We start from the raw sequence: 10,878 nt of genomic DNA on the forward strand, positions 1-10,878 counted from the left end.
GACCAGAGTCCACGCCAACCCCAGAGAACATTGTGGCCACTAGAGAAAAAGACAGGACACTTCCTGGAGTCTCTCCAGCCTTAGAGTCAAGCTGTATATCACCTCTAATTAGCAAAGAACAGGACAGTTTTTTTCCCAGTTTTTTTTAATAGCATTTTTTCCAAAGCCAGGAAACAGCTACAGAGACAATTTCAAAGTAGACAAGTAAACAAAAAGTAAAGGAGAAACAGAATAGACACATCCACTGTTCCACAATAAATAGAGCTCTATTTAGTATCCCCCACTAGTATCACAGGAGAGGCCCAGCTCTCCGTGGGGTCAAGAGTGCTCCCCATGATTGTGTAAGGGGCTTAGACAGCACTCAGGTATGATTAGGTCAAACTGTGTGAACACAGAAAGCGGTGAGATCAAGGTCTACAGTTCGGGCCCTTGGTCTGGGTAGGGTTTGATGATTCTTAACTTCTTCCACACTATGCTGGATTCCATAGCCAAAGTAGATAGCAAATTCTAGTAAGGAAAGACAACTGTAAGGTGGGGAAATGTAACCTGGAATGGTTTAATAGGTCTCCAACTGGAGATCAAGAGAGAAAGGAGCCGGTGTAGGACGGAGAAGCAGACACCTACCAACCAGCATCCAGATCCCAAATCGGGCCCAAGTGCCAGCTGTCATTTGCATCATCAGGTAAACATTCACAAAGATGCTCACCAGTGGGAGCAGAGGCAGACCAGGCACCTGCAAAACAAGATAGACATACAACACAAGGGTTCTTACCTTACTGGGGGCAGAGCAGGCTGAGTTCAACCCCTACTCTTCTCCTCATGGCCTGGATCCCAGAGGCTACTCATTTGCCACACATATTATTAGACTCCCCACATCCAGAACTTAAGAAAATGGAACCAGAAAGGAGGAACTAGAGAGCATCAGCAACGAGTCTGGCCTAAATAGTTGTAACACCTACCTTCTTGTGTCCAATTAAAGAATATAAGATACAAGCCCTAATTGTCCCAAGATGGATTGGTGAGGGGAAGAGACATCATTTACCTTAAAGTGAAGGGGGGTGTTGCTCTGTGGCTGTTTCCGGATAACTCCAACAATTCCAAGAATGAGCCCCAGGATCAGCACAATCACTGTGACCCACACAGGGTCTCTAGAACTAAGTGGAGTTGTCCACCATTTCAGCACCAGGCAAAGAACAATCAGTAGTAAAGCTTCAAAAGTCAAGTGGAGAGGCATCAAAACCAACTCTTGTGGAATATGCAAAGATGCTAAGCCCTCCATTCCCAGAAGGGTTACCCTCTTGCTTGACCTCTCTCACCGAATGCTACCACATAATGTCCACCCTGTCAAGCTGGGCTCTCCAAACTTTCCCAAAAGAATAAAACCACTGCTTGGGACTGGTGATATGGCTCAGCAGTTAAGAGCACTTGTTGCTCTTCCAGAAGACCTCAGTTTGGTTCCCAGTACAATTTGGCAACTCACAATTGGCTATAACTCCAGTTCCAGGAGATCAGATGCCTTCTTCTGATCTATGTAGGTACCAGGCATACATACAGCACACAGACACTCATGCAGGCAAAATGCTCATACACATAAAAGTAAATAAATAGATAACAAACAAACAAAAGGAAAGGAAAGAAGAATCCACTGCTCACCAAGCAGTGAGGAGCAAACATAGACAACTCGGCCAGAAAGGGGGGTGGGGATGGACCTGACTGGATAAACAGGGCCTGGACAGTCAGCTTCTCTGCTTCAAGTGTCTTCTCCTCCTGCAATTTCACTTCCTCTTCACCATTCTTCATTTCCTGGTCAGGCTGATATCTGTGGCAAAAGTAAGAACTGATGTGGGAGTGATTTCTTATTAATAAAGAAACTGCCTAGACCCATTTGATAGGCCAACCCTTAGGTAGGCGGAGTAAACAGAATGGAATGCTGGGAGAAAGAAGCTGAGTCGGGGAGTCGCCATGATTCTCCCACTCCAGACAGAAGCAGGTTAAGATCATTCCTGGTAAGCCAGCTCTTGGGCTACACAGATTAATAGAAATGGGTTAGATCAATATGTAAAAGCTAGCCAATAAGAAACTGAAACTAATGGGTCAGGCAATGTTTAATAGAATACAGTTTCCGTGTAATTATTTCGGGTAAAGCTAGCTGGGTGGCGGGACACAGCCCGCCGCTCCGTACTACAACAGAGTGGCGCCCAACGTGGGGCTAAATCCACTTAAAAACCTGAAAAGGCTTAAAAATAAGGAAAAGATAGCTTTTTGCTGTTTGTGGGTGGCGTGCCACAGAGAGAAATTGTCCTGACTCAGCAGCAGGAAAAAACTGGCTGTTTTAAAATGCCGGCTTTCTGGGCTGTGCCGCCATTACGATCTCTGTCTGGCTCCTGTGGGAGACAGAGCTTTTAAATGGAGCATTTGGAGTAAAGCTCTACGGCTTGCTTGATGGCAATGTGGACTGCTGTGTGCCTGTAACTGTGTGTGGCTCAGGGGCACCAAATGGCTCTGAGGCAGGAGCGGCTTGGCTCAGCTCTGCCATGCTAAACTGTGCTGGTCTCAGGCAGGAACTACCGTAATTACCATAAAAACAGCACAGTTAAGGTTTCAACTGGGCAGGACACAGACGGTACCGTATTACCTGTACATGGTGCAACTTAAGTTTTTAAAGAACTGCTTAACATTTTAAAAAATGCTCCTGGATAGTAAAAAAAATGTTACAGATTCACAATAAAACAGATTCAGACATAAAAGACCACAGTGTTGGATGAGTGTACGTAGGCTTGAGAGAGAGAAGAAAAGAATATAGAGAATAAAGTTAATGGTTTAAAAAAAAAAGGTAAAGTCTTTAAAGAGACAGAGTACAGATAGTTAAGAGATTAAAAAAAATAAAGAAAAATAAGCCACGTAAAAATGGAAAATTCACAGAGAGTCTGGATTATGTACATTGTGTTTTCTTTTAAAATTTTTGACTGTGAAGGAGCTAAGTACAGAGAGACATTTCATTCTATGGGCTGCCAAGTGGAACCAAAACGGATATCATGAGGGTATGACTTCAGAATTTGGGTCTAAGGATATGATGCTTTGGAAAGGGTCTTCTTTTGTTTTCACAGAGGACCAGACCCTATGGATTGCATCTATCCCGATATGGTATGATAGACCACGACCTCCCGAAAAGTTCCTGTGAACACCCTCAAAAAATTACTTCACTCAACTGGCAACTGAGATAAACCTGACACACAGGTTACACCCTAAATGATCTGATTAACAGCGCCCCCATTCAACAGAAAGCAGTTTGGAGAGAAAAAACTGCGCCCATGTTCCCAAAATATTGTTTGTAAATGTTCTTTTACATTTAAAGGGGAAAATGATATAGGTATAAGTAATTTGCATTGGTGTGGATTTTACAGTCAATTTTGTTATATGTATATGTATTTCTGATCTTGATTAAGGTATTGTGATTGTGTAGTTCATTTAAAAATGTAATGTATAATTAAGAAATATAGGTTAATGGTTAATCATCAATAATAGTCAAGCTTGTAGTCATGTTAGTTAGATTTTCTAGATATATAGAGATACATTTCAGTTAGATAGACATTCTTCATATCTTTCAAAGACTGCAGAATATGGCATTTAATGTTTTAATAACTTAGGACTTTTCATGACAATGAGACATATCTGCTCCTGGTGGCACCAATCTACTTCGAGAGGAAGATGGGCATCGAAGAAAATCCTTATGGAGTTGGATAGCCATTTGGGCAAAAAACTGCTCTTGCCTGGACTGTTGCATAAAATGGACACAAAGAACCCACAGAGAGAGGACTGCTAAACTTGCCTAAAGGTGAGACGGTCTTTTGGGGTTCATGACTCATGAAAGAGTCTGCGAGACATTCTACAGGACACAGCAGATAGTGACTGAACTGTCTTTGAAATTTCCTGCTTCATGGAAATGTCTGCTGGATACTATGGGCCTGAAGGCTGAAGATGGATGCCCCAACGGTACAGAGGAACTTTGGATGACTGTCCAGGCAGCAAGATGTCTCTGTCATTTCTAGAGTTTTCTTATTTCTTGTTTACTTAGGTAGTATTATATCCTCCTGGAGTCTTTGATGGAGTTGAAGAATGAATAGATAGTTATAGTTTTCCTTAGTTATAATAAAAGATAAAATAGATATAAATATTGTAACTGTAATTCTTACTTGATAACTGTTTTGCTATATGTAATTTTACTATGTTAAAGTTAAAGCCTTTCTTTTTTGTTTAAACAGAAAAAGGGGAAATGATGTGGGAGTGATTTCTTATTAATAAAGAAACTGCCTAGACCCATTTGATAGGCCAACCCTTAGGTAGGCGGAGTAAACAAAATGAAATGCTGGGAGAAAGAAGCTGAGTCGGGGAGTCGCCATGATTCTCCCACTCCAGACAGAAGCAGGTTAAGATCATTCCTGGTAAGCCAGCTCTTGGACTACACAGATTAATAGAAATGGGTTAGATCAATATGTAAAAGCTAGCCAATAAGAAACTAAAACTAATGGGTCAGGCAATGTTTAATAGAATACAGTTTCCGTGTAATTATTTCGGGTAAAGCTAGCTGGGTGGCGGGACACAGCCCGCCGCTCCGTACTACAACAAAGAACCAATTTTAAGAGCATCTCCTAACAGTTCTCCGTATTTTTTCCAGGTAGCTTCTTTATGGCCATTGAAGGTAGAAGCTTGGGCTGGGGAGATGACTCAGCCTGTAAAGGGTCTGGAGAGATGGCTTGGCAGTTAGTTAAAGGTGTTTACTTCTCTTCAGAGGACCTAAGTTTAGTTCCTAGTACTCTCATTGGGCAAATCAAGACCACCTATAGCTCTAGCTCTAAGGGACTCAATATCCTCTTCTGGCCCTCAAGGACACCAGATAGACAGACAGACAGACACAGAGAATTTATTTTTAAATATTCAAGTGTCTGCCACACAGGCGTGATTATTGGACTTGAATTCAGATAGCCAGCACTCATTTAAAACCCAGGAGTCCTGTAACCCCAGTGCCAGGGGGTTGGAGCTAGGATTCCTGGAATTCCCATTAGTCAGCCAACTTTGCTAACCAGTGAGCTCCAGCTTCAATGAGAGACTCCATCTAAAAAAATACAGTGGAGATGTAGAGGGATGTGGATAGACACCTAACTCTGACTCATACACACACTTACATACACGGGGGATGGGGGTGGGAGAGAAGCTCTTTTGGACAGGACAAGATACCCACATTACTCAAGGAGAGTCAGGATGACAGAAGGCAGAGAAGGAATGAGCACCTCAGCCTTACCCAGAAACACAAACGCAAGTCTTACCTGAGAATGAGAACACAGATGGAAACCAGGGAGTAAGCGAGCAGAGTCCCAATCGACATGAGGTCCACAAGATCAGCGAGCTCGAAGAGGAAGGCCATGAATGCTAAAATGGGAAGGCAGAAAGCGGTGAGAAGGAAGTAAAAGGAGCTGGTGAAACAATAAAAAGGGGTGTTTCTGTTTTGTTACCTGCGATAACACCAGATAGCACAGTGGCCACAATGGAGGTGCGTGTGCCACTGTGTACCCTAGCAAGGACTCGGAACAGGAGGCCAAGAACCTATAAGATTTAGCCTAGAGCCCAGTAGCCCTGAAATGTAACGTTTCTGTTTCCTGGCCTGCAGCTCCTGGTTAATCAAAAGGAACTCACCTCAGGGCAACTCTGAGAGCCCTTTCTCACACCCAATATCCACATCCCTTTCAGTGTGCGCCTGGAGGGCTTCAAAGAGACATGGCTACCCACCGCCTGGAAGAGAGGGACTGACCTCGCTGCAGATTAAAAGTGGGCACTGCCTCTATCAATCCCATAGGGATGGAGCGCTGTGGATTCTGAGCCTCTTCCCCTGTAAGAAAACACATGGCACAATGTTCTGAACCAGGGGAGTAGGCTCGCTCCCCTACCACCCCCAGTCTGTATGATCACACACTGCATCCAAGGTGAGCCAGGAGGGTGTGACTGACCAGTGGTTGCAATACAGTCAAAACCAACGAAGGCATAGAAACAGGTAGCAGCGCCACGGAGCATCCCTTCCACGCCAAAAGGCATGAAACCTCCAGAGCCCATAGACTCGAAGCTAGAGTGCAAGAGGAACAGAAACGGTTAGAGTTTGTTCAGCTAAGCCTGTACCTTTTCTCTAAGGCCTAGCTGCTTGTTGTCTCCCACTCCCATTCTGGATTCCCCCTCCTCCCCCATGAGGGTGCCAGCTTTGTGGCTCTCTAATCTACAAGTGTCATTGGGTCCACCCATGGTCAAGCAATAATCCTCTTTTGTGAGGCTCCAGTTCTTCGGGTCTCCCATAACGAAGCCAGAGATGAAGACAAACCCGAGAACCAAGAGGTTGGCCCCTGTGAACACTTTGGTAACCAGGGCTGATTCACTCGCCCCCAGGGCCAACAATCCTGTGGAGAGAATTGTTCAGGATCCTAAGAGACTAAATCCTTCCTCTAAGTTTGCTTTTCCTGCCTCTGTGAGGCAGACTCCTTCCTTCCCAGCTTCCTTCCCTCCCCATCCTTACCACTCCACACTCTCAAGCCCTTCCAGGCCCAACCCCGCCCCTTGCCTCACCAGTGAGCAGCAACACAAGGGTCAAAGCAAAGAAATCTGGATATTCTGCGAGAACACAGGGTACATGCAGTGAGATGGTCCCCTTCAGAGTCTCAGAGATGTGGTTCCCAATCAGATTGTCAAAAGCAGAGCTCCAAGCCCGGGCCACACTGGCTGTACCTGGTATAGCAATTGCATTTTGTACTATAATCCCAATACTCAGGACAATGATGAGGTCAAGTTCCCTCCGACCTACACAGGCTCACACTGATCCCCACCATTATTACCCATCTTACCCTGGGGGGAGGGAGGTGACAGGTCTCTACTTAACTTAGCCTGGCCTTGAACTCAACAAATTTAGGACCCTCCCACTTCAGCCTCCTGAGTACTGGGATCACGGGTGCACACCAACACAACCAGCTCCTGCTATTAATTTTTAAAGCCCAAACCAGTATCTTAATGAATGAACACCAAACAAAGGTATACAATTGTTCTTCACCTTCAACCCCCCCTTCATCTCCACACACCCCTACAAATAAAAATATAAAGTAAACATCTAGAAGTATTTCGATACTAGAAAAAATAATGAAAAGTTCGGCTTCACTATTCCACTCAGATTTCTGGATCTATAATCCCTTCACTACTTGGATAGTCACCCACTCCAACCCCCCCCCCCCCATCGCACCCCAAGCATCTATCTCACCAATGACGTAGGAGAGGATGAGGTTCCAGCCGGTGGTGAAGGCCCAGAGTTCACCGACAGTGACATAACTGTAGAGATATGCAGAACCAGAGCGGGGGACCCGGGCACCAAACTCAGCATAGCACAGTCCAGCCAACACAGAAGAAAAAGCAGCCACCAAAAAGCAGATCACAATGGATGGCCCCGCTTTATCTTTGGCCACCTCACCAGCCAGGACATACACACCTGCACCCAATGTGCTGCCCACACCCAGGGCCACTAAGTCGAGGGTGGTTAGGCATCTGGCAAGGCGGGGTGTCGCCCATGCCTGGCTCCAACATGCGTCTACGCACCAGCTTTTGACCGAATCTTCTAAGTGCCTGCCACCGCATTCTGGCTGGCATTGAAGAGGATGCTAGGTTCTGGTGAAAAAACAAGACAAAAGCCCTTCAATGGGTCTCATTATCCCTAAGCTCAGAAAGTGAATTACAAAGCCCACTCCACTACAGGGACAAAGGAAGGTAGGTGTGCGGGGAGCGAGCCACTTTACCTCTAACGTCCAATTCTTCATAGGCAAATAGGAATTACAATAATAACGCAAGTAGGAATTACAGTATCTCTGAGGCTGGTGAACTCATTGCGCAGAAGAGGCAAGTGAAAACCCCTTGTAGCACAGTGGTTGGCCTCTAGTAAGTGCTTGGACACTATGTTTCTTCCTTTTCTGGCCAAGAACCTATGGGATTTACCTAGAGCTCAGCCCAGCAGCCCTGAAATGTAACGTTTCTGCTTCCTGGCCTGCAGCTCCTGGTGAATCGAGAGGAACTCAACTCAGGGCAACTCTGGGAGAGCGCTTTCTCACACCCAATACCCACATCCCTTTCGGGTGTGTGCCTGGAGGGCTTCAAAGAGACATGGCTTACCCACTGCCTGGAAGAGAGGGACTGACCTCGCTGCAGGTTAAAAGTGGGCACTGCCTCGATCTCATCCCTCCTCACCAAGCCCACAGCGCTCCACCTGAGCCAGCAAATGTTTCCCCCACTTCCTGCCGCCTGCCTTAGGCTGGTCAGTGAGGATCAGCCATAAGGCGGGGCTTCTGAAATTGGGAGATGCGCCCCTGGGCGGGGGTGGGGGGTACAAAGCCAGCCCTAGATGGCTCACACTCCCTTCTTCACAGACTAGGGGGTCCCGCCCGATGGTCCTAAATTCAGCATCTAGATTGTATGGTTCCATCTAGAAGCGTCTGGGGCTGCGCTGGAGCTAGGGAGCCCTGGCCCCTGGGCTAGGGTCTTGCCAGCAACAGGTCACACAGCCCGCTGATGCAACTGCACGCCGTGGTTGCCTGAGAAGCCTAGGTACTTGAGGACCCCTCCCCCTCCCCACTCTGACACACGTGTCGGCCCCAAAGGCTTACCAGAGAGCTGTGGCAAGCCCAGAGAGCGGAGATTCTCAGATCTGGTTCAGTGAGGCTGACTTCAGAGTTGGGCTGGGTCTGCAGACAGAAGCTGCTCAGGCTTCAATGCTGCTGCTTAGGGTCGTTGCGCGCCAAGCGCCCCTTATATTCACTGGGAGGAGGAGCCAGTAACGTCATGGGATCCCCACCCCCAAGCCCTCTCCCTACACATGACACACAACACAATATGCGTACCCACGCGCGGGCTAGTGTACGGACACACACACACACACACACACACACACACACACACACACACACGAGTTACTTGGCTTTGCAAGCTTGAGATTGCTTCCCAACCAAAAACAGCAAGCAGGGCATGGCGGGGAATGAGAAAAGCGGGAGGATAACCTTTTCCCATTTGCCTCTCTGGTGGTCAGAGGACAAGAAGCTTCCTGATCATAGATCCCCTGGGAATTTTCTACTTTTGTGCAGGATTAGTCAGAAACAGTGATTATAGGCAGCACTGGGGAGGGGAACGAATAAAGAGAATTGGGTTTGTGTGAAGGCTGGCGAGGCAAATAGCACCAAGTCTCCCATCTCGTTCCTGTCGGCATGAAACCCTTCGGAAGGACCGTGCAGGACTCTGGGCAGCCAGCCATCTGACTGCTGCCCCTCAGCTCTCGGCCTCAACTGTTTCTAATGCAGACAACAAGAGGATGAGCGGAAGACCGGTTCAAACCACCTGTCCACGGATAATTACTCCTGTGTAGAGTTCTAGGCCACAAGGTATTTGCAGCATCTCTCTACCTGCCTATCAACAATAAATGTGAAATTACTACTATTGAGGGGAGAGAAACTTTTTAAAATTTGTAGTGATGGGGGTCAATGCTGAGGCTTTATCAATGAGCTGCTACAGCCCCACCCTTTTGGTTCCGTTTCACTGGGACTAACTGAAGTTTGGAGCTTCATAATTATTATGGAAATCACCCTTCTGATAAACCCGGCCTATTGTTTTCAGGTCTGTCTCCCACAGGCCCTCTACCTCATTTAAATGCACAAGAGAGAGGAAACGTGAAGCTCAAGCAAGCGGTGGGGGCCTTTTAGGCTCTGAGTTACTAGGAAACAGTAGGAGACTGAAGTTCTTAGATAGAACTCTTACCGCCTTGGTTGTAAGTGTTGTTCCCTTCCACGAAGCCATCTTAGCAACTCAGGATAGCCCAAAACACATGGTCCTCCTTTCATGATTCACTAGGAACCTGCCAGTGCTCATCTAGCCGCCAAAGCCTTCTTGAGAGTCTCCTCTCTAGCCCGGGGTCACCAGAAATTTCCTCCTTAGCTCAGGCTAGCCTTATACTAGTTATACTCCTGCAGGCTTCAGCTTCCTAAAATGTTTGGTTACAAAGCTGCCCCACCAACCCCGATTACAAATTCGTTTTCAAAGGAATCGTTCTTTTCAGCTGCGTAAAGCACCTCTTGGGCATTCCATAAAGCAAGCTACAGAGATGGCTCAGTGGTAGAGGGCTTGCCTAGCCAGGATGTGTGAGGTTTCTGTTGGCCACCCCACCCCCACTCACCTCCACACCACAAACAAACAAAAAGGATGCAGTCGCTCTAGAGAGAGAGAGAGAGAGAGAGAGAGAGAGGAGAGAGAGAGAGAGAGAGAGAGAGAGAGAGAGAGAGAGAGAGAGAGAGAGGGCAGGGTCTTGTGCAGCCCAGGCTGGCCTTGGATTCTCTATGTCTCTATGTAGCTCAGGATAGTTTTGAACTCATCATCCTACCTGTTCCACCATGGCCAGCCATGGCAAAATTCGCCCTTTTAAGGTGTGCAATTCAGTAAGGTTTAGCTCTAGTCACAGAGTTGTGCGTCCTTCAGTTTAAGAACGTTTTCACCACCAAAGGAAACCCGAGGCCCATTCCTGGTAACTGCTCATTTCCTCCCAACACTTACTCCAGCTGTTGGTGACCCCAACCCTCTCAAAAGAGACTTTAAAGGCAAAGCCTGGGGGATCCTAGCAGCCACAACAAGCACTTTAACAAAAGTAAAAGGCACAATTAATAGCGAAAAACAGAGAAAAGCGATTTCTTGAATGTGCCACATTGGGAAGAGGGATAGTTAAGTCCTGGGAGCATCGGGGAGCACCACTCCCCCTCTTCAGAGCACTCACTTGAGGCTGAGGCTTAGAGGTCGAGGGATTTAAGCAGTCCCTGTCAAGCTGTG

At 46.8% G+C, this 10,878-nt stretch overlaps 1 pseudogene; it reads right to left on the bottom strand.

Moving 5' to 3' along the window:
* Positions 1 to 376: 376 nt before the first annotated feature.
* LOC121445550 lies at positions 377 to 7,659 on the bottom strand (annotated as a pseudogene).
* Between the last annotated feature and the right edge of the window lie 3,219 nt (positions 7,660 to 10,878).

The sequence above is a fragment of the Microtus oregoni genome, unplaced genomic scaffold, assembly GCF_018167655.1.
Source record: "Microtus oregoni isolate MIOR12 unplaced genomic scaffold, Mior012 000203F_ref0000192, whole genome shotgun sequence".
Lineage (NCBI taxonomy): Eukaryota > Metazoa > Chordata > Mammalia > Rodentia > Cricetidae > Microtus > Microtus oregoni.